This window comes from Rissa tridactyla, chromosome 7 (assembly GCF_028500815.1).
Source record: "Rissa tridactyla isolate bRisTri1 chromosome 7, bRisTri1.patW.cur.20221130, whole genome shotgun sequence".
In the NCBI taxonomy this organism is placed as follows: domain Eukaryota; kingdom Metazoa; phylum Chordata; class Aves; order Charadriiformes; family Laridae; genus Rissa; species Rissa tridactyla.
This window is the reverse complement of record NC_071472.1, coordinates 39,690,872-39,713,983: the sequence shown is the minus strand read 5'-3', so window position 1 is coordinate 39,713,983 and position 23,112 is coordinate 39,690,872. Positions and strand designations below refer to the sequence as shown.

General features: G+C 43.8%; 1 protein-coding gene across 9 annotated transcripts in view; it reads right to left on the bottom strand.

Annotated features, from left to right (window-relative positions):
- The window catches only part of MAP2 (microtubule associated protein 2), a 226,463-nt gene that overhangs the window by 156,868 nt on the left and 46,483 nt on the right, over positions 1 to 23,112 (bottom strand). The gene's annotated exons all lie outside the window — the stretch shown is intronic.

Sequence of the window (23,112 nt, the reverse complement as noted above, 5' to 3'; positions counted from 1 at the left end):
AAAGGATGAATTCTCCAAGGCAACTTGCTCCAAGTACTTGATGTGGCCAAGGATAAAGCTGACAGGGCAGAAAAAAGGCTCAGATTTAAGCAATCAATTGCAGAGCCGCTGAACTGAATACAACTGCAGATGGGACTTCGGAACATTAGGAGATACACTTTGGTTTAATTTGTGCATCAGCAGCGTCCCCCTCCCCTGTGTCACAGAGCTCCGGCTGAGGTCAGCAGAGATGTCAAAGCCAGCGCAGCCCCTCCGTAAACACCAGCGACTGATAGCCATTTCTCTGAGGATTATTTGGAGCTCGTTCCCTTCAGCTATCCGGTTTGCTACTCCAATAAGGCAAGACCTAAACAGAACGACTAAATTAACAGGAGTTAAGTTCAGACAATACCAAAAAGAGATATGATAAAAGTATCATATCAAAACGTATGCAAGATTACTGTGCATAACAGGGAATGCGTGCGGTGGATATGAAAAACAGGTCTATCAATGCACCAAAAATCTAGGTAGTTATTGGAAGACATTTTCTGTGACTAAGGACAGTGAATGAAAAGAAAAGCAGCACCAGCACAGGTGCATGCACTGCATCCCTGAAACACAGCGAGGGAAGCAGGGAATGAGCTCTGACTTCTGGCTAATCAGCCTCCTTCACCCACCCAAATACTTTTATTTGCAGCTTTGACAGCTCCTCACACAGCTGCTTCTCCCCTCCATTATTGTGATTTTCAATTTAATACACCATCATTTTGTCCTGTTACGTTCCCTCTGAGCTAATATCCTGCTGCTAGGGGCAGCAAAGAGCCTTTCTGATAGATTTTAGCCTTCCATTTTCTGTGATGTGCAATGCACCATGGGGTGCATATTGCTACACCGCAGAAAGTTTTAATTCAGAAGCAATACCATGAACACCTTCTGGGCGCTAGCTGGGTCATTTGGTGAGAAAAAGTAGCTAGGAAAGCATAAGAAAAGCACTATATATGCCACAAAAAGACCAATCATTTCTTCAAGCAGCGAGGTACTATTGGATGACAAAGTTTCATCTCCCTTGCAATGCCCGTCAGTAGCAAAAGGGCCGGAGGCAGCTCTGTGCTGATCTCAGCCCTGCGGGCAGCAGCAGGGCTACGCCAACAGGGATCTGGCGGAGCACAGAGGCATTTTGGCTGGTGGGGAAGAAACACCACGTTGTTCTCCCAGGGCCACCCCTGAAGCCGCAAGATCTCCACGAGGGATCCCAGCCAGGGTCACATTAAAAGGCGCCGCCTGTCCCCGTGCCCTCAGCTCCGCAGCGCTGGGACTGCTCCTTACGTAAGGCCCTTCCCAAGCCGGACAGAGGAGCCCTTTTAATGCCCTGGTGTCCCCTCCCATCTTCCTCCCAGCAAAGAATTTAATGAGGGCTGTTTTCAAGCAAGGTTAGGAAGAAAACAATCATCTTTTTTAGTTGTATGGGCGCAGAAAGTACAGAGGAGTGGGCAGGAGGGGAAGAGAATACATGGCCTTTTTCCCTTCTTCCGGCATATAACTTCTGAGCCTTGAAGTACTAGGGTAAATACTTAAGTTCAAGGAATATGCCGTATCTGGACTGGAAAAATATGAAAACAAAGTGTAAGAATAAAAACATTCACAAAACCTTCCAGCCTTTTTCCTTGACCGTTAGCAGGTTTATTTGGATTTTGCCACTCCCACTCCCCAAATCAAAGAAAAATTGCAATGAAACTGAAACTTTTTGTCCAATCACAAAAATTTCCTTTCCTGAAATTTCTCATCTTGAACTACCGAGGCCAACATGAAAAATGTTCTTGTAGGGATTGCAGAGTTAATGATTTGCTCAACAGGGAAAGATTTAATTTGCCTCCTTCACACCAAGGCTTGGCACAGCTTACATGTCTCACCAGCAGTACACAAAAAAAAAAAAAATCCAATCTTACAACCACCAACTCATAACACCGCTCATTCGTTCTGCAGAAGCGATCAACTCTTATAATCGAACACTCTGTATCATCTCTTTACAACTACAGCCTCTCGCAGTCTTGCGCTCGCGCAGGGCCATGCTGGGTGGAGGTGAGCCCCCTCCCCGCGTTTTGCTCACTGGTTGCTCGGCCAGAGGCGCCACCACGGTGCCCTGAGAGGGGATGCCACCGGAACGGGCTCACCCAGGCACAGCCACGCAACCACCATCTGGCTCCCAGGGATGCTCCCCAGGACCTCCCCGCTTCAGACGACGGTCCCTTCCCCACCAGCAACTGTCGTGGTCACAGCAAGGCAAAGCAGGCACCTTTCCAAAAGGGATTAACGTCTCGGCACCAACTCGGCCTGATAAACAGAAACCAAATGACATGGCAGCTCTGCCCCACATGCTACCACCCCGCCTGGCATGGAACAAGGGCTGTGGCAACGCTCAATGCCGCCGGCCGGCCCTCGCTCTGCTCGGCACGTGCTCTGCCCCGACCGCTCGGGAAGCTCGAGCGGCAGGCACTGCCCTGAATGGCTCTTCTTCCTTCTCTTTTCCCACAGAGGAAGCATTCCTTTCTGCCTACGCTCGCATTGCTCCTTCTGCACAACAGTTTTCCACCTGAGCAACTTTATGGTAGGTTACACCTATTAAGCCAAAGATTAACACTGCTTATTTTGATAGCAAGCGCTTAGGAAACAGCTGAGAACGGGGCTGCATTGTACCAGGTACTGTACAAACACACAGCAAGATTATTTATATAGATACATAGGTGTTGTACAGTATCAGTGTTCTTGTGGAAAATGAGCAGTAAAAGCATATCACAAACAGATTTTGTAGCAACTCCAGAACCTCTTCTTGTGTGGGAAAAATGCTGTTGTACATGAAATTATATGCACCTGTTTTCATTGGGTGGGAACTTGCGTGGCAGAAAAGGCTTCAGGTTTTGAAAATACCGGTTTTATTGAAAAACAGAGGAAGAGTTCCAAAGAGTTTGCTATCTCAGTGATCTTTAAATATCAAGGAAAAATAAATCTTTCATTTATATGGTATAAACACACAGTTTCTCTAGACAGAGACTATTACTTTAACTGCCTCAACTGTTGTTTAAAGCAGCAAATATTTTATTATTTTTAGATGACTTGGGCTAGAGGGCAACACCCTAGGTGTGGCAGAGTCAGCATTTTATACCAGGATGTTTTGTTTGGTTGGTTTTAAAGTATCTTTCTTGTTTTAAACACAAGTAAAACAAACTACACAATTCCACTAACCCTTGAAAATAATGTTAAAAGACAAGTACCCCAGTGTGTTTAACATCAGTTTGAAAACTCTTGTAAGGGATGGATCATAAACTTGATTTTGAATGGAAAGATTCCCTTCCTAGTTCAACATTTTTTTAAAATGTCTCTGGAATTGAAAAGGACTATTCACAACCTTGAAAGGATGGACTGCCTGGGGAATTCTGTCCTGTTTCCCACCTATATTGGTTTTATACTCAAGGCAGGTTTTAAACTGACTAAATTATCTAAATTCTTATTATACTACACACACAACGCTCCCCCATCTAAAAAAAAATAAACAAAAACAAAAAAAACCACACACACAAAAAAAGCCCCACAAAACCACAAGCACAAAACAAAACGCACAAACCTGAAAATCATGCCTTTTGGTGATTTTTTTCATATTGCAATAGCAATAATGTCCGTCCTTTCACACAATTCTTGTCATTGCTGAGCACTGCATGAAGTCCCCTTCATCCTCACTTACTTCAGTGGAAGCTCCTACAGCATCCTTTGGGATAAAGTCCTTAAACACTGAGTTTACAAAGCATTTAAGCATCTATATAACTTTAGGCACTTGGGCAATCCACCCTCATTTAGCAGAGCACTTAAGCACTTAGAGTAAATCATGGGCTTGGTAGCTTCACTGACTCAAGGCTTCAACGTTATGTCTTTACAGGACTATCCAGCTTCCACGGGACGACTGTAACACACACCCAGCAGCCCCAGAAGGTACAGACTGACGCTGGCTTCACTTTTTGAAGACAGTATGGTTAACAGATAGAGTATGTGTACCATAAGCCTATTACGTGCAGTACATAAAAAGCTCCGATTGTGATCAGATGTTGGCAGGTGTCATTAACTTGCTGTTAAAAGAAATAAATGTATGTGTTTTAAGTGACAAGAAACCCTTGGAAACCAGCAGTAAATAAAAGTACTCTTGAGGATGAGGGCAGGGCTGAGCACAACGGATGAAGCAGCAGGTTCACTGCTATGTACCTGAATTCCTGCAACCGGCAACGTGCTTTTGCATCTGCTATACTTTTCAATTATAGATTAGTGCTGGTTTTGCTTGAGCTTATGGGCTGTCATCACCATGGCAACATAACTAAAACTTCCAGATATACTTACCCCTCTTCCTTCCCTTCCTTCAGCCAATTTAGCATGGATTTGGAGTTGTTTATGTGACTTTTATTTAGACATCTCCCCCACATGTACATCTCCAAAAGCTGAGTTACTACAAGATCCTCCAAACAGCGAGGATCTGTATTTTGCCCTCCCCAGGTCCCAAGGTTAATTGTTTATACGATTTACTTCTGGCATTGATTTCTGCACACAATTTGAGCTGTGTGTCAACTACTTAACAGTTTTCATCACAGGCCCACCACAGTCATTGGCAGGCTTGCTGCTGATTTAGTTACTGCTGTTCTGATTCATCTACTCATCAAGCAAAATAATCCTTAATTTAAAAAAAATAAATAAATTGGCTCTGAACTCTCAGGCATCAGTGTTTGGTGTACTGATCCTTTGTCACCTAGGTTTGGAAGCTGCCATAGAGTCCTAAATGATAATGACAATCTTCACCAGTTACAATACTTTTTCTTCCCCCAGATGAGCAATGGTAAAATCTGTATTTATTCAACTAGAAACTCTGCAGACAAGAGAGCAAGATGTTTCTCTTTCAGAGCCACACAGTTTTTGTGTGCACAGAAGAAAAAGCTAACTAGGACACAACAGAGCATTGGCTGAAGAGAGAACTGAGCCAGCGAGATGTGCAGGCAGGACCAAGCTGTCCTCAGAAAGCCGCAGAGGAACAGAAGACACTAAGCACATGCCTACACCATCAGTTAAGAGTCTGCTGTCAGATCAGACTCGACCACCACCCCTATTGTAAATCCCTGGCTCATGCTAAGAGGATGCTTCAACCCAAGCTCTCTGGACAAAGAGATTACTCATATTCAGCATCTTAGCCCAGGCCCAGACTATTAATGTGATCTGGACGGCTTTGTCATGGGAAAGGCAAAGCAAGCTACTGACAGCTCACCAGCAGATTGGAGAAGATGGCTCCACTGAAGCACACTTCAGATGCTTTGATCCAGGCATAAAGTCAGGCTCTGGCCAGCCACAGTGAGGCCTGATGTGCTGCAGCCTGCTTCTTATTTCACACTGCAAAGACACCCAAGAGAGGTGCAAGAACTACCATAAAAAGGCAAATTTCCTAGACCACCATGATGAAATATCATCTGAGATCGGGCCCCAGCGGAGGAAAGGAGAAGGGAAGGAGGAATTTGAGATGAGGTAACTCACAGACTGGAGACATCCCAAATGAAACACGCAGTCAGACAACTAAGGAGAGCACAAAGCAAACTACTTTATAAAAAGCAAAAACCCTTGTGCATTCCCAGAACAGAATCTCAGACTAGTTGAGGTTGGTAGGGACCTCTGGAGACTGTCTAGTCCAGCCCCCTCTGAACAAGCAGGGTTGCATTTGTTCATATCAGCAACTATTTGTCCAGAAGCAGCCCATTTAAAATAACCCTTTGGTCCAGTTTAATTAGAAATGCAATTAAAAAAAAAAAAAGAAAAACAAACAAAACAAACACCATAGTCCTGCATGTTATTTGGTCAGGCCAATGGATGTTACTCCTTTCCCCACTTGAAAACACTGATTTTTCACCTTCATTATGAATCGTATCAACAGGGGCGATTTTACATAGCCCTTAGCTAAACTTGAAATCTGAGACACTACTTTGATGCATTCCTCAGGGGTACCCTAAAAGCATTTTCTGCTACACATAAGAGCACGATCAAATGAGTCAGCACACACTGGGCGTGAACTTATCTTGCTCTTTACTCCCTGTTCATTTATCTAGGTGTAAGTCAGGAACAACCCCACTGCTGTCAACTGAATTACATCAAAGACAGAAAGCAAGCATACACAGACTTCTAAATGGAAGACGCAGTATCAAGTTTTATATCTTGCATAAAACACTGCACGTCCTTTGGGTTAACAAAAACATGAATGGTTTATGTGCTATTTGTTAAACCATACTTCCTGTCCTAATACAAGAGCAACACAAAAAAGGGATAAAAAAAAGCCTTCCATACAAATGCAAACCTACCTGCTTCTGATGTCCTGCTAAAGCTTACATTAACACACACACCCCCCTTCCGTTAAAGGGACTGGGAGAAAAAGAAACTGAAAGGAAAAAAAAAACACAACTGAAAAGAGTGCAAGATAGAGATGCATAGATGGTAACAAAATAAAAAGCACACACCCAGGATTGCTATTTTTAGAAACCCAGGGATCAGTTCTTAGTTCCAGCTTCATGCCCAGGCAGTCAGATGGGGGCACAGAGCACCTGCTTTAGCAGAAAAGCCTCCAGCAAAGCAGTTGCCAGCAAAGCTCCACCTGTGCCAACTGCCCCAGGCACACCGGGAAAGCAAGGCTATGGCTTGCATCCTTGCTGAGAATCTTGGCTCCTCACATAGGTCTCATCACCGTGTTCCTTGCTACAAGACCACCCATCAATCTGGAGCAGCCCCTTGCTGACACTTGGAGAGCCTCAGAAAGGCTTTCCCCACTCTTCTGCTAGAAGTGTCCCAAGTCCTTTGCAGGAGTAGAGGACAAGAGATGCCTTGGTGACTTGCAGGGTAGAAATGAGAGGTAGGATTCAGTATTGTTAAACTGGAAAGGCAGCTGCCTAAATGACAGAAACTGGGTAGATAAAACCTCTACAGCTGTCCCTTACTTAGGAAACCTACCCTTTGCCCTGTGCATATGCTGCATTTTTCTGGCATTTTGCTTGCGGAATGTGCAGCTTTCTTGATCCAGTCCAAAGATGTGATTTGCACGGTCGAGGGGGGGCAAAAAAAAAGCATGCCTGAAGAAGGACCAAATCTTCCCTAAGTAAGGCCACAGTGCTCCAAAGCTGACAGTATCATCTGTGAAACAGTAATTGTCACGGCATTACCTTGCTTTCCTCCTTTTTTTATTTCTAGGAATCTGACTAGCAGAATACCTTTCAAGCAGAACTTTTAACATCATAAAGTCATACCTCCAGCCCACTCTCCTGCATGACATTGACTGTTTTTTTTGAAAGGTTCCCAGATTCCTAAAGTCCTGGGGAAAAGTTCAAACAGACTGAGACTGGTTTTAAATACACACACACCTTGCAGCACGACGCTTCTAAAACTGCAGCCAAGACTTCCATTTACTTTAATGGAAAGTGACTGTTCTAAATGACTCCCCTCTCACACCTCTACCCTCCTGCGCTCCCACTTGGATCTCCTTTCATTTCCTAACTCTGCCCATATATTTGGATCTCCCCCACTGACACCAGACTTGCTGGGTCCCTCTTGCACCCTCAGCATCAGTCTCCCCAGCTTTATTCACTAGAACCAGGTGAATTATGAGGCCTGCTACTGCAACTACTTATGTGTTCATAGATCCTTATTCACACGAGCAACATGTTGCATCAGTGTAAGTGTTTGCGGTGTCAGGAACAGAACAATTTTGACTACAGTAATACAGAATTACTTGGACCTGGCTTTAACTTGGCAATGACAACGAGCACAGCCAAGGCTTCGCTCTCATCCACTCCCATCAGCTAATGCTGACTTCAGGATGTGGCTCAAAAGCTTTAATTAAATGTGATCAGGATACATGTTACCTTCATGGCTTTTGGTGATGCCTTTTAAAACTGTAGCCTGTCTGACTGTAAGAACCATTAGAGTAACAGATTGCCAAACGGAAACATCCCTTTTTTTAAATAAATCAAGAAAGAAACTAAGGGGGAGAAAAAAAAAAAAAAGAAGGAAAAGATGGTAAAAATAGAACTGGCTGGAAACCAGAGACCACAAGAAGAGCTGGCTTACAGGAAATTGCCCTCATCAGTTACTAGATGGGAAATTTTTTCCCATGTATTACATGGATCATGCAGAGACAGAATGGATTTCCACACACTCGAAAAAGCATATTATCACAGGACAACCTAGCTTGCAGTCCTGTATGGTTGGGGAGAACGGGAATGGAGAGGCTGTTTCTTTTCAGTCCGTAGCAGCAAAGCCAAAAGGATCACAGAAAATGCTTTGTCTACCACATTAGCAAGTTTCAGTTACTGAGTTTTAAAATAAAAACATTAAAATGTTTCAGCCAACATAAAGCATCAAAACAAAGTCAACAAAGCAGCAACAGATACACCACGGAACAGAGATGTAGGGCCCAACTTCAGTGGTTCTAGCCATATGAGGGAGCATTATTCATAGTAATAACATGTCATTTTTTCAGGTCTTTACATGCTGTTTCATTGCAGAAGTATTACACCTTTTTTCACTGTGCCACTCTAATTGAGCTTAATAGCATATTACTTAACGAGGTCTACAGCTACAGGCAAAGCTTACTTATTGCCTTTTAATATAAAAATGCTACATTTCCTAGCCTGCCAATAGCAGTGGTTTTGTCACAGAATGAGCAAATGTTTGCGCAAATGTGCCTACTGTTGCATGATGAGGTCTAAGTCATGAATGAGGAAATAGCTAAATCTCCTCCCAAACAGACAGCTTTTGTGATGTGCAATCATAATCACAAGTCGGCTCTATCATTTGGCTAGGACTTCAAGCAGCTTTTACTAGTTACTCCTTGGTGCTCTGCAGGCAGTAAACTGTAGGCTTCTCTCAAAAAAATGCCGAACTATTTGCTGACAATTTGGTTTTGTTTACGAAACCACTTCTGTGAACAGCAACGCTGCTAGTACACACGTAACAACAGCATGCTCGCTCTGCGGTTCTGCAGCATGGTAAGTATATTGTTAGCCCTATTTTTATATTGCTCGAGGTCACCTGGGAAGACCATAGCAGAGCTGGGTTTGAGCACAGCCCCCTGAACACTACTCTCCCTTTCAGTTGGCCACGGGACCGACAAGCACGGAGATACTACACTGTGCTCTGCCCCGTATCAGTGTTCAAAAGCCAGTCATGGTTACAAAGAGTGTCCTTCCACATACACAGCTAACTTTAGATCAATCCTGATATCACACTAACGAAGAGCAAGAAAAGCCAGGACCGTTTTCCACCACTTGCTGAGCTTCCATCACCTCATTGACCCATTCTTTTAGGTCGGTTCTATTATTTCCATTATGTGGCTCAAAGTTATCGTTCCTAGAAAAGCCATTCACCAGCTTGGACTAGGTAAGTCCCCCATCCTCAGCATCTTTTTTCCGTACTTCTTTAGGACTACATTCTGCACCCGACATGCATCATAACCAGCGCCTTCTTCCCCAAACGCTCCCATTGCTGCACCGCCGCTGAGTTTGGCTCCTGCGCAGCCAGCAGAACTGTGAAGGACCAGGTAAATTACAGAAGTTAGCTGGGCTGCAGCCATGGATGTGAAGGCCAAAATTTAGATCATAAGAAAGGACTGGTCTGGGGAAGAAGTTATACGAAACTGCAAAATTTAAACATGTAACACATAAAACATCTGGTCTAGGAAGTCTAGATATGTTGTTGGATTCCCTGCCTGAATGCACAGGCCAGATGTGGCATTACTGTCACCTCCCGGTACTCACTCCCAGAATTAATTGTCATTAATTTTTGACCATTAATTTTGACCATTAAGTAATGGTCAAAAATTACAATAATTCAGACGTTAGGTTTTACGGCCACTGTTATGCCTATGTAAGATTCTTCATAATACAATCATGCACCAACTGCTCCTATATTTGTATTTTAAAATAAAAACATTTCAAAGAAGTATCCCATAGCATGTAGAACTGTGTTTTTCCCTAATACCTGCCACGAAATTGATATTGAAAGCTTGGGAGAAATATTCAGGTCATAATCATTTTTTATAATGGAAATCTATCTTCCAGCAGCTAGCAAACAGAGAACGGGATCTGAAAGTTACTTTTATCAAAAGACAATTTAAAGTTTTAGATGTTTAAGGGACTGCCTCTCCCTTTATTCTCCACCAGCATTTAACACCTGAAACCAGCATCATTCCTACATACATGAAGTATGCTTTTACAAAAGGTGGGGCTGAGCTTAGTGCCTCTCTCTGTGAAGAGCCTTTCAAACGATTGTGCGTCCTGTGCGTCAGGAGGCAGGTCGGAGGCTCTTCCCAGACCCTTGCAAAGCTCACATTTGCTAGGCTCCCCCTCACTCCTAGGGGCAAGTTGTTTTTACTCCTATATCATACACAGCTACAGAGACGCTACAAGGTACCGTAAAGTACGAAAACTGTTAAAAACAAAGGTCATGGTTTTTCACCGGTTCTTTACATGCAGGCTGTACTGTACTTTATCACAGCAAATTCCCCATGAATTCAAACAAGCACATAAGGAATAGCCAGTCACTGTCAGCCCCGTTCTCCTTGTCAAGGACGACACCAGAACACGTCACCGCTGGAACCACATCTACAGGGAGCTCTGGCGCTGCCCCTGTCCTGTCCTACAGCACGGCTCATTTACCTGGCTCCGAGCGCCGACCTTATGGCCGTTTTTATTTCCTAGCTGCTGCACTTCCCTGCAGCTTACCCTACCCCCAATCTAACCTCATGATGGTAAATAGTCACAGCCTGAGCTCTGCGCTCAGGCAAAATTTTCATCTCCACTGCTTGATTTGGCATAATTTTCCTAGATTTTGTTATTTCGGCCTGAATAAGCTATTTCCACATCTCTGCATGACTTTTTTTAAAAAAAAAAGTTCTTATCTCTATTTAATGTATTTTCCACCCCACCTCCTCCAACACCTAGGAAGCCTACAGACACCTCAGCAGCTAACCTGTTATAGATAACAACATTCCTGCTGTTTATCAATTTGTTTCAGAGCAGAATGCAACAAAAATCTCTGTTCTGCCCTGAGAGGCAGAAGAAAGGCCATGCCTTCTAGTGTTTTCCTGATGATAATCCAAGCAAATCTTTCCTGTTCAATTTGCAATCAGCACTCAAAAGTCCTGCAGTTTAAAAGCATGCCCTAGCACAATGCAACACAACCGCATTACACAAGACAGAGACAAGACACGCAATCGCAGGGGCCCTGTGGAGGAACACGTGAAACAGACAGACTGGTCTCTGTAACAGGGGATGCGCACGGGGGCAAGCGTAGCACCCATTTCCTAACAACTCACCAATACACCCCTCCACTGGTCACTGGTGGAGAAGAGGGTCTGTAATATACTTTTTAATCAAGTGGAGATCAGAAAGCATCTCCAAAGGAGGGCAAGATTTAAAGAGGATTCTCCAAGGAGAATCAAAGACATTTTTAAATCAAAGTGGTAAATGTGACTGCTCCCACGCAAAGAGTCTACCAGCATACGTATTGAGATACACAGAGTTCATGTAACCTTACAAAACCAGGTAGCGTATTTGCAGAGGAAATCAATCAGAACTGAAGAAAGTATCCTTTCTAGAAATGCAAGCACTTGTTCAATCTGCCTGGAGAACAAGCCAGGAGCAATCTGACCACACCAGGTCCCAAGCCCTTTCAGTAGCACAGCAGCATCACCTTTGCTTATCCCCTGCTCCAAGGGTCTATTTTCAGACTCCTAAGGTACATGACAGCCTCCCGAGATCTGTTGCTCTTGTGAAAGTTGAAAAACACACTGTGGGCTAACATCTCCTGAGAATCTCTTCACTATGTCTGCACCTACAAATGCAAAACTCAAGACTTTCAGCCCGCTTCCCCACGTGCCACTGGTGAACCGATACCCGAATCCCAACTTCCAACTGCTCTATAAAGCTACTTAGAAAGTTAATATTGCTTCCTGATTGAGGCAGGCACAGCCTAACAGAGGCAGGGTGGTGTCTGCTCTGCACCATTACAGAGAAGGCTGTACTGACCACCCCTGGGCCTTACAGCAAGCCTTCAGGTACACTGACCCCGCTGCAGGGCTGGCACACGTTGCTCTCTCTGATAGAAGGCTCTGCAAGATGCCACCCCCTGCTCCGGCTGCAAAGGGCTCTGTCCAAGGGGGAAACACGGGATTTGCAGGCAGGGCAGCAGTACTTCCAGACCTGTAGGGCTAAGCTTGGGATTTCCAGCTCAAAGACTCTAAACTGATGTTTAAAACAGAAAAATATCCCATTGCTTTTTGAAAACTTCCGGACCAGCTCTCAGTCACTCCACTTTGTCTAAGTGTCCCCCTGCCTTTTTCTCATTTCAATTTTTTTTCCTTGCAAGAGCAAGTTTTAGCCACAAAGTCATGCTCTTTAAAAATGCCCTGAACCCACAAATCACAGTTGCTGTGCCCAGGCACATGATTCATAACCACAATAAAGTTGTCTGAGGCTTGCCTACTCTCTTCTGCACTGACACTAATTTCAAAGATTAAAAATGAGATGCAGATTGCCTCTTCTGCAAATACACTCTGTAACCTTCATGACAGCTGGGTAACCTTCAGCCTCAGCTTTATTCCTTACCTGCCGAATATGTACCATACCCTGTGTGTACTACCCTTGGCATCTCCCATGCCTCCCTTCTCTCCATAACTGAGCTGAAGTACTGCAAAATACAAAACCTGAAGAAGAGCTAGTACTGCAAAATACAAAGCTGAATACTGCAAAATACAAAACCTAGAGAAGAGTTCTAAGGTCCTACATCTTTGTAATGTCAGTGTCACCAGACACAGGCTGGAGAAAGTAGCTTCTGGAAACACCGTACAGAACAGGAGCCTTCTTAAGGCAGCCCTTAACCTGTTGTTTATGGGCAGATACTCACTCAGGTTGCACGGCAGCAAAAGCGCTCTAAAAGCCTATAGCGAGGCTGGTCACAATAAGGAGGTGACATGATTGCCTGATATGCTTCAGCTAAAGCAGCAGACAGCATGACGTTCACATTTGAACATGCCCAAAGAGATTACAGTTGAAAAAGACTGCACCAACTACATCAGTGGCCAGTGTCTGGGATCTGTCAAATGAATACTGCTCCCAAAACGGAGTGCTTGCATCTTCAAAATTCATCTTTTCAACTGGGAATACAGGAGATTGATCTCCAGAGGTCCCTTTCGACCCCTACCATTCTGTGAGATGCTTCCACACACAACAGCAGCACCCCTGTGCTAGTCAGGGCTTTCACTCTTTTCACAGCCATAAGCACCCACTAAGGAAGGATGGGTGAAGTCAGCATGATATCACTCCTGACTTCTATCTAAAAAAAATATCAGTTTGCCCCTACCCCAAAATAACTTATCTAGCACACAGCTTGTCCAGGCAATCTGCAGGGTCTAAACAGCACATCCCCCGCGAAACCCATGGGTCTCCAACCAGCCAGCCGCTCCATGTACGGCTCAGCCTGATGGCAAACCTTCTTGCCTCAGCAAACAGGCTGCAAGGCCCACCCAGGCTTAAACCTGCTGCTTTCATTGCAACCTCACGATAAAGAAGAGAGTTTGACTCTGGGGATCCCAACAGGGGTGCCCTCCCAGCAGCAGGAGCGGGGTCTGAGCCCCCCTCCCTCCCCATTTCTCTTTGATACAAGCAGTTGGGCAGCGCAAGTTCATCAGTCAGGTCCTAGCGGGGCTGGGTAGCATGACTGGTATGTGGCTTCTGTTCACATGTTTGTTTTTATCATCTTCCAGAATGGAGGGGTTTGCTTCACTGCAGTAGCCAAGAAAATGCAGAGCTGCTTCAGCTGAGGTGCAGTAAAACACACTTTCTTTTCCTCTACCTTTTTTCTTTCAAATGATTACAGTTACCCCAAAGAACAAAGTGAAAGAAGTAACATTTCCACATAAGGAAATAGGCTACAGGATTTCTCCGAACTGCAAATTATATTATATTTGTTAATGATCAGCAGTGCTGTAGAAACAGACCAAACACAGCTCTAGATTTTGTTTTGAAATATCCTTTAAATGAAAGATGCTCTCCCCTGCACTGCACTTGTAAAAACAGAATCACTTCTGTCTCTTCACAGAGAAACCTGAAAACCATTTAAAAAAGGGAGAGAATTGCCCACGATGGGCACAAACAAACAAGCCAAGTTCCTGCTCTACAGTACTTTTATGAGACTTACTTCTTCTGTCTCACGCGGTGACAGATGAACACTGAAGCAATTTTACATCTTGTTCTGTCAGCACATGAGACACCTAATAAATCCCAAGATGTAGAAAACACCTAGAAGGCTTTTTTCTGTTTCTTTTGGCTGCATAATTATGGGCAGTAGCTACTACACTCACGCTACCTCCCCTTCTGCCCTCGCAGATATAATAGGCAAACAATGTGCAAAACATAAAAGATACCAGGGGAAACCCTAATTGCTATGTTTTGTGTAAATACAAGATATCTTTCAGGCGATGTCTGGCTTGTGCAGGATCCGGTGCTACTCTTTTCGGAATGGCTTGATCCAAGTAATTCATTTTCTCGAATGGTTTATTTGCAGAGCAGGCAAAGAGCAGCCAGGCAGCAGGCGCTGATCTCCGGCCGCAGCGCTAACACCGGCAGGGATGCCGATCCCCAGGAACACGTAATGGCTGCTTGTGGCCCGCGACTGGTTTCCAGGGGCCAGTACCTCCTCCGCCACGCACAAAGGCAGCTCCTTTTCATCCCCAGACAGCACAGCAAACGCCAAGGGCCTACCGTGGGATGGCAGCTGGGGCTTCTGCTGCCCACGCAGCCTGTGGCAATGCTCCAGAGGGCCTGGAGGGGGAAAACAGACCCCAGACGCTGCTGGCAAAGTTTCTGATGGATTCAGGAAGGCCAAACTTCACACAGGGGAAGCATTAATCCCATGGAAAGCAAGGAGAAATGATGGAGCTGCGGGGCTGTGTGATGTCTTCCCAAGCCTTCGTATTGAACCAAAGCTGAGGTTCCTCAAAGCTGGGGCCTTGCACCACTACCATAACTGCTATTTTTATAAATTTGGTAGGCATTACACTTCCAAACAATTTGACTTGCCTGAACAAAAAGAAAGCAAACCCTCCACCACATGCTCACTATTACCACCAACCTCAGACCAACAGTACTGAGAACAGCATAAAGGCTTTCCTGTTGCTACGTTACAGATGTTGCTCGGTATCTTCATGGTGCGTTTCTGAGACTCAAGAGCCTGTTTGCTGGCTGTTATAAATGCATGTGAGTGCAAGTCTGTTGAAATCAATGGAGCCACAGCAATTTCAGAGATAAATAAGCATCTGTCTCTGATGCTTCAAGCTTTCTAGCACAAATGCAATGTGCTCAACTGCATTCTGACATGAAGAGCTTAAGCACAGCAATCTTCAGTCTCACCTCTTGCTTCCTATGAAAATGCATAATTGTTAATAAAAAAATACTGGCAGAATCAGTCAGAATTGAATTTAAAAGTCCAGGCTTTCTAGGTCAGCTCCCAAAGCTCACACATAAAACTTGCCTTTTTATTCGCTTGAGAAAAGCGACAGCTTTTCACCCAAAGCAATAGTTTACTACTTGATGGGTTGGGGTCCGTGTATTCAGATGCACGCACCCCTGTTCTAATAACAAACAAAATATAAGTTTATACACATATTTGTCCATGCTGCTACTGTTTGCACTACAGAGCTATTTCTTAGTTGTTAGATCAGGATAAGCTGTTAATTAAGATGTCCAGTGGAAACAGACACTGATGGAAGAGACAACAGACCACTGCATGGGGCTCAGGGGATTGTAGTCTGATCCTAGCTGGGCCACAGACTTCCCCACTGTCTGCAAATAATACCTATGTCTTGAGACGTGCCTTATTTCCTCACATGCAACCTAGAGATACTAATGCTCCCTTTGTACTTCAGGAATGGATGTCCAAGGAGGGTCCTCCTTCCCCCTCTGTCTGCCTCAGCTCTGGAACTAAACACCTTCACAAAAGAGTAACATGGCATTTTTCTGGCTCCTCAACTCAGCCCCCAAGCCACAGGGCAGGAAAAGATGCTGGGCTGTACACTGCTGGGGAACACGGCCTTCCCTCTACCCGCAGTCTTGTATGAGTTCAAACTCATTTGTGACTCAGTGCAGGTTTGTTTTTGGAAACAGTCAACCCCTGCACCTTTCAGTTCTCATCCCACCTCCACAGCCAGGACTTTTGGGCAGGCGCTATTCCCTGACTGGTGGTGCTCCAAACCAGCCCCAGGTCTAGAAGCCTCTCCCCCCTGCAAACATTCAATCACACAGAGCCTCACCCCCCGCCTGCCTCCTGTCCCCATTCCACATATCCCCATAAACGTTTCTATAGGAAGACCATTATTTAGTTCAGCAGGTACCTCAAGCAAAAAAGAAAAAATGAACAAAAGCTTATAAAGTTCTGGATTTCAACTGCAGCACCATTGTGATGCATTGTATATCTTCCCTAGCTCTGACTTTTTGATTCAAATAGTTGGAAAGAGCAGTATGAGTGCGACAGCTCAGCTAAGAGCACACGAATCAGTTGAATTCTTGCCTCCAATTCTGTGCCACAGCCAAATCCCTCCTAGGACTGCACTTAAAAACTGAGGATTGAGGTTTTCACATTTTCAGCCACACAATTCCCCTCGACTCTTGTTCAGAAGAGGGGCCTTTGGAAGCCTCAGCTCAAAACAACCACCATTGCAGCATCAAAGTGTGAGATAACAGCATTTATATTCAGGGAAGGTTTAGATTGGATATTAGGAAACATTTTTTCACTGAAAGGGTTATTAAACATTGGATAGGCTGCCCAGGGAGGTGGTGGATTCACCATCCCTGGAGGTGTTTAAAAAAACAGGTAGATGTGGTACTTAGGGACATGGTTTAGAAGTGGTTTTTGTCAGGGTAGGTTAATGGTTGGACTTGATGATCTTAAAGGTCCCTTCCAACCTCAGCAATTCTGTGATTCTATATCAATGTCTAGCAAAGCACTGTGTTGTACAGCATTTGGATTATAAACCTATCTGATGGAGAAAAACATCAATACATAAAGACCCCCCTGTTTAACAGTGGTTAAATAAGGGCAACAGTGACATGGACCTCTAAACAAGTACTGGTCAGGATCAAAATGTTTTGAGGTCCCATTTATGTCCAACTCTCTCAGCTTCTAGGCAAACATTCTCCATACTGAATCAGACTGCATTCCCTAGAAGCGTAAAGCTGACTTGATTTCATGGGGATTTGAGACACAAATGCTAAACTAGGAATTACAAACCCAATGACTTCACAAAGTTATTTCAGCTACACACAAATATCCAGAGGAGAGGTAACAGAAGACACATGATTTGTATATCCTAAAAAGTGTTATGTGTTTCGTTCATACAGTAAAATAACCAGATAATTATAATAGTAAAAAGGCAAACCAGTTCCAAGCAAAAACAGTGGGGTTTCGTATGAAAGTTTTAAAGTGAAATAACTCCTGCCTTTATACATTGCTGTCTTGGTTTGAGCGACACAGAACTAATTTATCTTCTAAAGCTTGGGAAAACTGCACTTTTAGAAGACTCTGGTGTCTGAATTCGTGAAAATATTTACTTTATAACCAGCTATGGTATGCGGGTTTCAAGGTCTCAGTGTTTTTGAGCTCCCCAGGAGCGGGGATGGGGAGGAGCGAGTCCTGGGCACTTGACCCAGGCTGGCCAACAGGATTATTTCATACCATGAACATTACATTCAATATAAATTAGAAAACTTGCTGCAGAGTTCTCTCTCCCTTAATGGCTGCCATCCTGAGAAGTCCTCGCCCCGGTGCCAGACTTCCCTTCCTCCCGAAGCCACAGCGCCTGCAGTGTCCCACATCGGCTGTTCACGGCTGGGAGTGCGCAGCTTCGTGCTGATGGAATGGGATGAGTATAATCCTTGTACATTTTATATTGCTATTGGCATCAATAGTGGTTCTTTAGTTATTAATGCTCATTATCTAGTCTTATTCTATTATATCTGTTTATATTTCAACTCTTGGGTTTCCTTGGGTTTTTCTCCCTGATTCGCTCTCCTGGCTGGGGAGGGGTCATCGGGTGATAGAATAATTGTCTAAACAACAATAAGTTGTTGTGGGTTTCTCAAACTATAGCAACTGCTCAGACAAGTGAATTGCATCCCAAACAAATGAACTGAATTCTACAATCCACTTCCAAAGTCTGAAAATCAAGAATTCAGTGAATGGCTCCCATTAATCCCTTATGCTTCCAAGGTGAGAAGCAACACTAAAAGAGGTATTGTAATGCCTTTAGATAATGAGGCATGTTTATGCTTGTAGCAGTTAAAAGCCACAAGAAAAACAACCGATTCTTCCTATGACTGTAATCTCTTTTCTCTCAGGATGTCATCCCTTTTTCTCTGACAGACCTGGCCACATGGAAAATGTGACATTCCCTTTAGGGGTCCCACTGCAGCTCTGCCTATCAGATCGAATAGCTTTAACCCTGGATCCATTGTTATTGGCACCAGTGTAAAAAAAAACAAAAACAAAAAACAACTGGAAGTGACTTTATGGGAGAAAGGAAAAACTCTTGACATATCACTTGTTGAGCGGCAATGGTTCCAGAAACACATAAGGAATGGAGATAAAAATCTATGAACAGAACATGAGTCGGGTTTGTAAGTAACAGAAAAGCTTCTGAGTGCTACACACTGAAATGCTTTCTCCCCACTAATAACAAAAGATACTTAAGTTAAAAAGGTGTTGCAGCCACTATGATCAAAGGCTGTAAGTGAAGCAAGCCTTGTAGAAAGAGAAAACATCTAAGCAGCTGGGGGGGGGCGGAACAAAAAAAAAAAAACCAACAACAACAAAACCCAAAAAACCAGCCACACACAAAAAACCAAGAAAAGCTTTCAGGAATAGAAACTGTTATCCAGGTCTTCACTGCTCACCTGCAAACTTGCCTGTTTGTCCTGCTAGCTCAGATAATCTCATAAAATACGTTTTCTCTCTCCAAAGAGACTTGTCTTTCTTAATTTAAACTTTTAAGTTTAGAATTAAAGGGTGTAACGACTCCTCTTTAGTACTGTCTCAGAAGACATCCCTGCTGTCTTACAAAGAAAGGGCCTGGCTCCTACTCCCATTGAAGTCAAGAGCAAAACTCCCACTCACTCCTTTGGAGAAGGATCTAATCAAAATTGTTATCCAACTGCCTCCCAACTTCCTGGTATGGCATGCAGGAGGTAACAAGGGTTATGTTTTTACCACACTGAATAACTAAAACAAGAATTTAAAAAAAAAAAAAAAAGTATTGTAAGGGCCTCCTGGCTGGTTTAGCAATTCATTCCACATAAATGAACTGCATTAGAGAGTGTTTGAAGATTGAGCATTAAGCAGAAGCAGACGCTTGCAGTTCTACAATATGTTGTTTCCTTTTAAAAAAAAGTTGTGTACCACCTGTTCCTTCCATTTGCTGTTTCTTCCTGAAGACATTGCTGGCAATGGAATTATTCATTAAAAAGCAACCCACAAACACTTAGTTGGTTAACTAACCAGCACTCCGGAGCTGCTGGCGTCAATAAGAACAACTTCCTCAGATACTCCCTCAATAAATATTTTTCTGGCCCTGCCTCTGGTTTTCACATCTGGTGTTTGGTAGAAAATTAACTCAAGCATTTGCTGCCGCTCAGAAAACTGCTGCTTTTTTAACTCTGTATCTTTATCCATTATATGTAATCTCAGACAATGAAAAACAAAGTGGCCCTTAAAAAGGGCACCTATTTTTGTATATTCATAATCTCAGGCTTTGAATTATTTGAGTGAGTGGGATTTGGACATGTAGTCCATATGCGCAGATGCACCTAAAAGAGAACAAAACCAACAAGCCAGTTCTGCTGCTGTACAATACTGACGGACTTGTGCTGACTTCAGTAGAGCCATGACAATGAGAAATCTGGTCCATCAGACTTATTACTGCAAGCACAGCTGGTTCAGGGTGCCTGCACTACTGAAGAAAAGTAGGGAACCCCTTCACACTTTCTGTTCCCAGCTGCAGAGTAGGAGAGACTGGCAATGATGAGTACATGTGAGCAGCTCCAGAAAACAATTTGAGGTGAATAATCTCATACTGGGAACCAGAGAACCAGAACACCCTGGTGCAATGACACTTGGATTTCTCCAAGAGATCAGGTGCCTTATTACAATCATTTATTTGCTGTGCTACAGCAGACAACTTTTACAAAATAAACACCCTGAAAGAACAGCAATTTTAAAGACAGAAGCACAAAAGACTCCATGCTATAAATGGTGATCACAGTTGTCATACCACTCTCATGAATATAGAGGCAGACACTCCGCTAGATCTCTCTGATTACAGGGCTAAGAACAACAGCTCACTCAGTTTCTTCATACCTCACATTTGACAGAGAGCAGAAGTGTTCAAAAAAAAAAAAAAGCGCCTTTTCTAGATTCAGTGGAGAGAGAAAGGTTCTCTAGAAAATGGCCCAACCACACGTGACCTCCACAGCCCTCCTGAGGTGCCCATCCACAGCCCATACTCTCTGCAGGAGGAGAGCAGGGCAAGCACGCTTCTTGCAAGCAGAAGCCACACCGAAGGGCCTCACATTAAGCCAGGCAATGCAGGTCTTAGGCTTTTGATAAAATTCTCTACATTTTTTGTTCATAAAACCTGGAAATTCACCATGAATTAGTACAGATCTGGGAACTATTTCCTACATACACTCATGTTTTTCCTGTGAAATAGTCTGACAAAATTTAAAAACATGGGTTTGTTGCCTTTTTTTTTTTCAGATTCTCAGTAAAACACAAATGTTGCAGTTATATTTAATGTTTCGTTTTGAGGATTTAGGTTTTATTGCCCTGCAAGTGTGAAAAAATAGGTAATATTTAGGTTTAATATGTGCCTGAGCTTGCAGAGACAGGCCTGAGACAAATGGACTTGCTTTCATTCCTTTGTGCAAGATACACAACTGCTGTGTGATCAGCAAGGAGGAGAGGAAAGGCGCTTTGGGGCAATCCAGAAAGTGATGCAACACAGTCAGGCCAAGAAACACGTGCAGATTTTTTTCTGTGCCATTACATGCGTTGTGTACGAGGTTAAGAGAGGGTTACAAGGAAGGCTATCAAGACAAAAGGGACAGCTGAACATTTAGTGTGCTGTGAAAAAGTAACATGATCTGAACACATCTTAGATCCACGCAGGAGAAGAGGGAAAGAGAACAGTATCAGACAGAAAAACTAACGAAATTCAATGTTTAAAGAGTTTATTCAGCCTTGGTCTGGGGCTGCTCCTGCAGCCTGCACTCCCTGTTTATCAGCTTACTAAAATGAGATTTAGGCAACCAATTATTTAATTACAAGAAATTTTTTTTGCTCTCCATTTATGCAAGAACACCTTTTCTTCACATGATAAATTGTGAGCAGCTCAAACACAGCTGAAAGTACCCATATTCTGGGTACAGGGAGAATTAGATTACTACTCAATTCTAAGAGCAGACAGGAGTTTACCTGTCCTTTTCAGCCGACAGCTCACCAGCCTGCACTGCACTGCCTTTCCTTCTTACGCGCGTGGCTGCTTGTGATGAGCTTTTGGTAAGAGCGGACAGCACATTCAACACCCGCCATCAAAACTTCTGAAGCTCAGACTTGCACCAGTGAATTTAAATGCAGAACAAACTCTCCTCAACTTCACTGTTGCTCTTTGCAAAGAGCACCCACCAAACAGCTTCATCTACACTTTAAGCTCAGATTCTCAAATCACTCTCTTGCACTAGAGTTATTTGCCTTGGCCTCATTACAGCTTTGAAAGACGCAGCTCTTCCTGACCATTTAACTTTTTGCCTAATGAATCATGTTCAGTGACACACAGTGGCTGACAAGGAGCAGCTAAAAGAAGCGCCTTGCACTCACTGAAGTCAAAGCTAGACCTTTTCTCGTTGGTCAAGGATTGACACCATGAGCAGGACCCTGGCAGTTTTATTTCAAGTATGTTGACAACCAGAGGCTTGCTGATAAATTTTCACACCTCACCTGTTTCTCTCACTGCCTTCCACAAACACATGAAACAACGTTTACAAAATTATGGCAATTCTTTTTAGCATCTTGAAAATACAACCAGCATGTCTGCATTGCAGCCCATCACAGTTATAATGCAGTATTTCAGAGCTGGCGACAAACACTGCACTCTGAAATACCCAGCAGAGACACTGCCGCTCATTCTCCTGCTGCAGACACGTACTCTAGAAAGACTCATGCCTTCAGACATAGGAAAAAAGAACTGCGACCTCCAAGAGAGAAACAAGGGGCTGCAGTAAGAGCAGCAATGTTGTGGCCAGAAGAAACTACCCCCAGCACACAGACGCAGGGAACGCATGTCCCAGTTTTTACTCCATTCTCCGCCCTAGAAAGAAGGAGGATATGAACAAGGTCCAGGAAAGAAAAAAATCAAAACCAAGCCTATGACTTAGGCATGGCTGTGCAGTGTCACCAGATAAACCTGGTGCTTGAAAACTTCCAGTAGCTGAGACCAGCACTTTTCTTGGCTGAAGAGGAATGACCAAATAATTGTTCTTGCAACAGCCACTGGATAAAGAGAAAAATTATATTTACCATCTCTCTTTGTGTTGTTTTTCACTTGAGCCATTCAAATAACCAAAAGCTGTCTGCACCCATTACGCAAACCCTCCTCTGAACAGATAATGCCAGGGTGCAGTGGCAAATCCAGGGTTCAGCATTTCTTTGCATCTGTCCTGCATTGCAAATTTGCATATTCTGTAAATAACCTCAATGAAACATTTCAACAAAGCAGAGCAATGAACCCTCAAACCAAGTGAGCATGTGGTGACTGACAGACGAGTAATCAGCACATGTTGCAGAGAACATTCTTGGCAACTGTGAACCCTAAATTTGAAGTGTGAGAAGAGAAAAATGCCATGTTATAGACTCAGCTTGCAGTGCAGTACTCAGCAGCACCGGCTTTCGGATAGCTCAACTCCTGCTGCCAATAGGACGCTTCCCGTGGAGAACACCTACACAAAAAAGTGGGCAAAAATCCCAATGTGT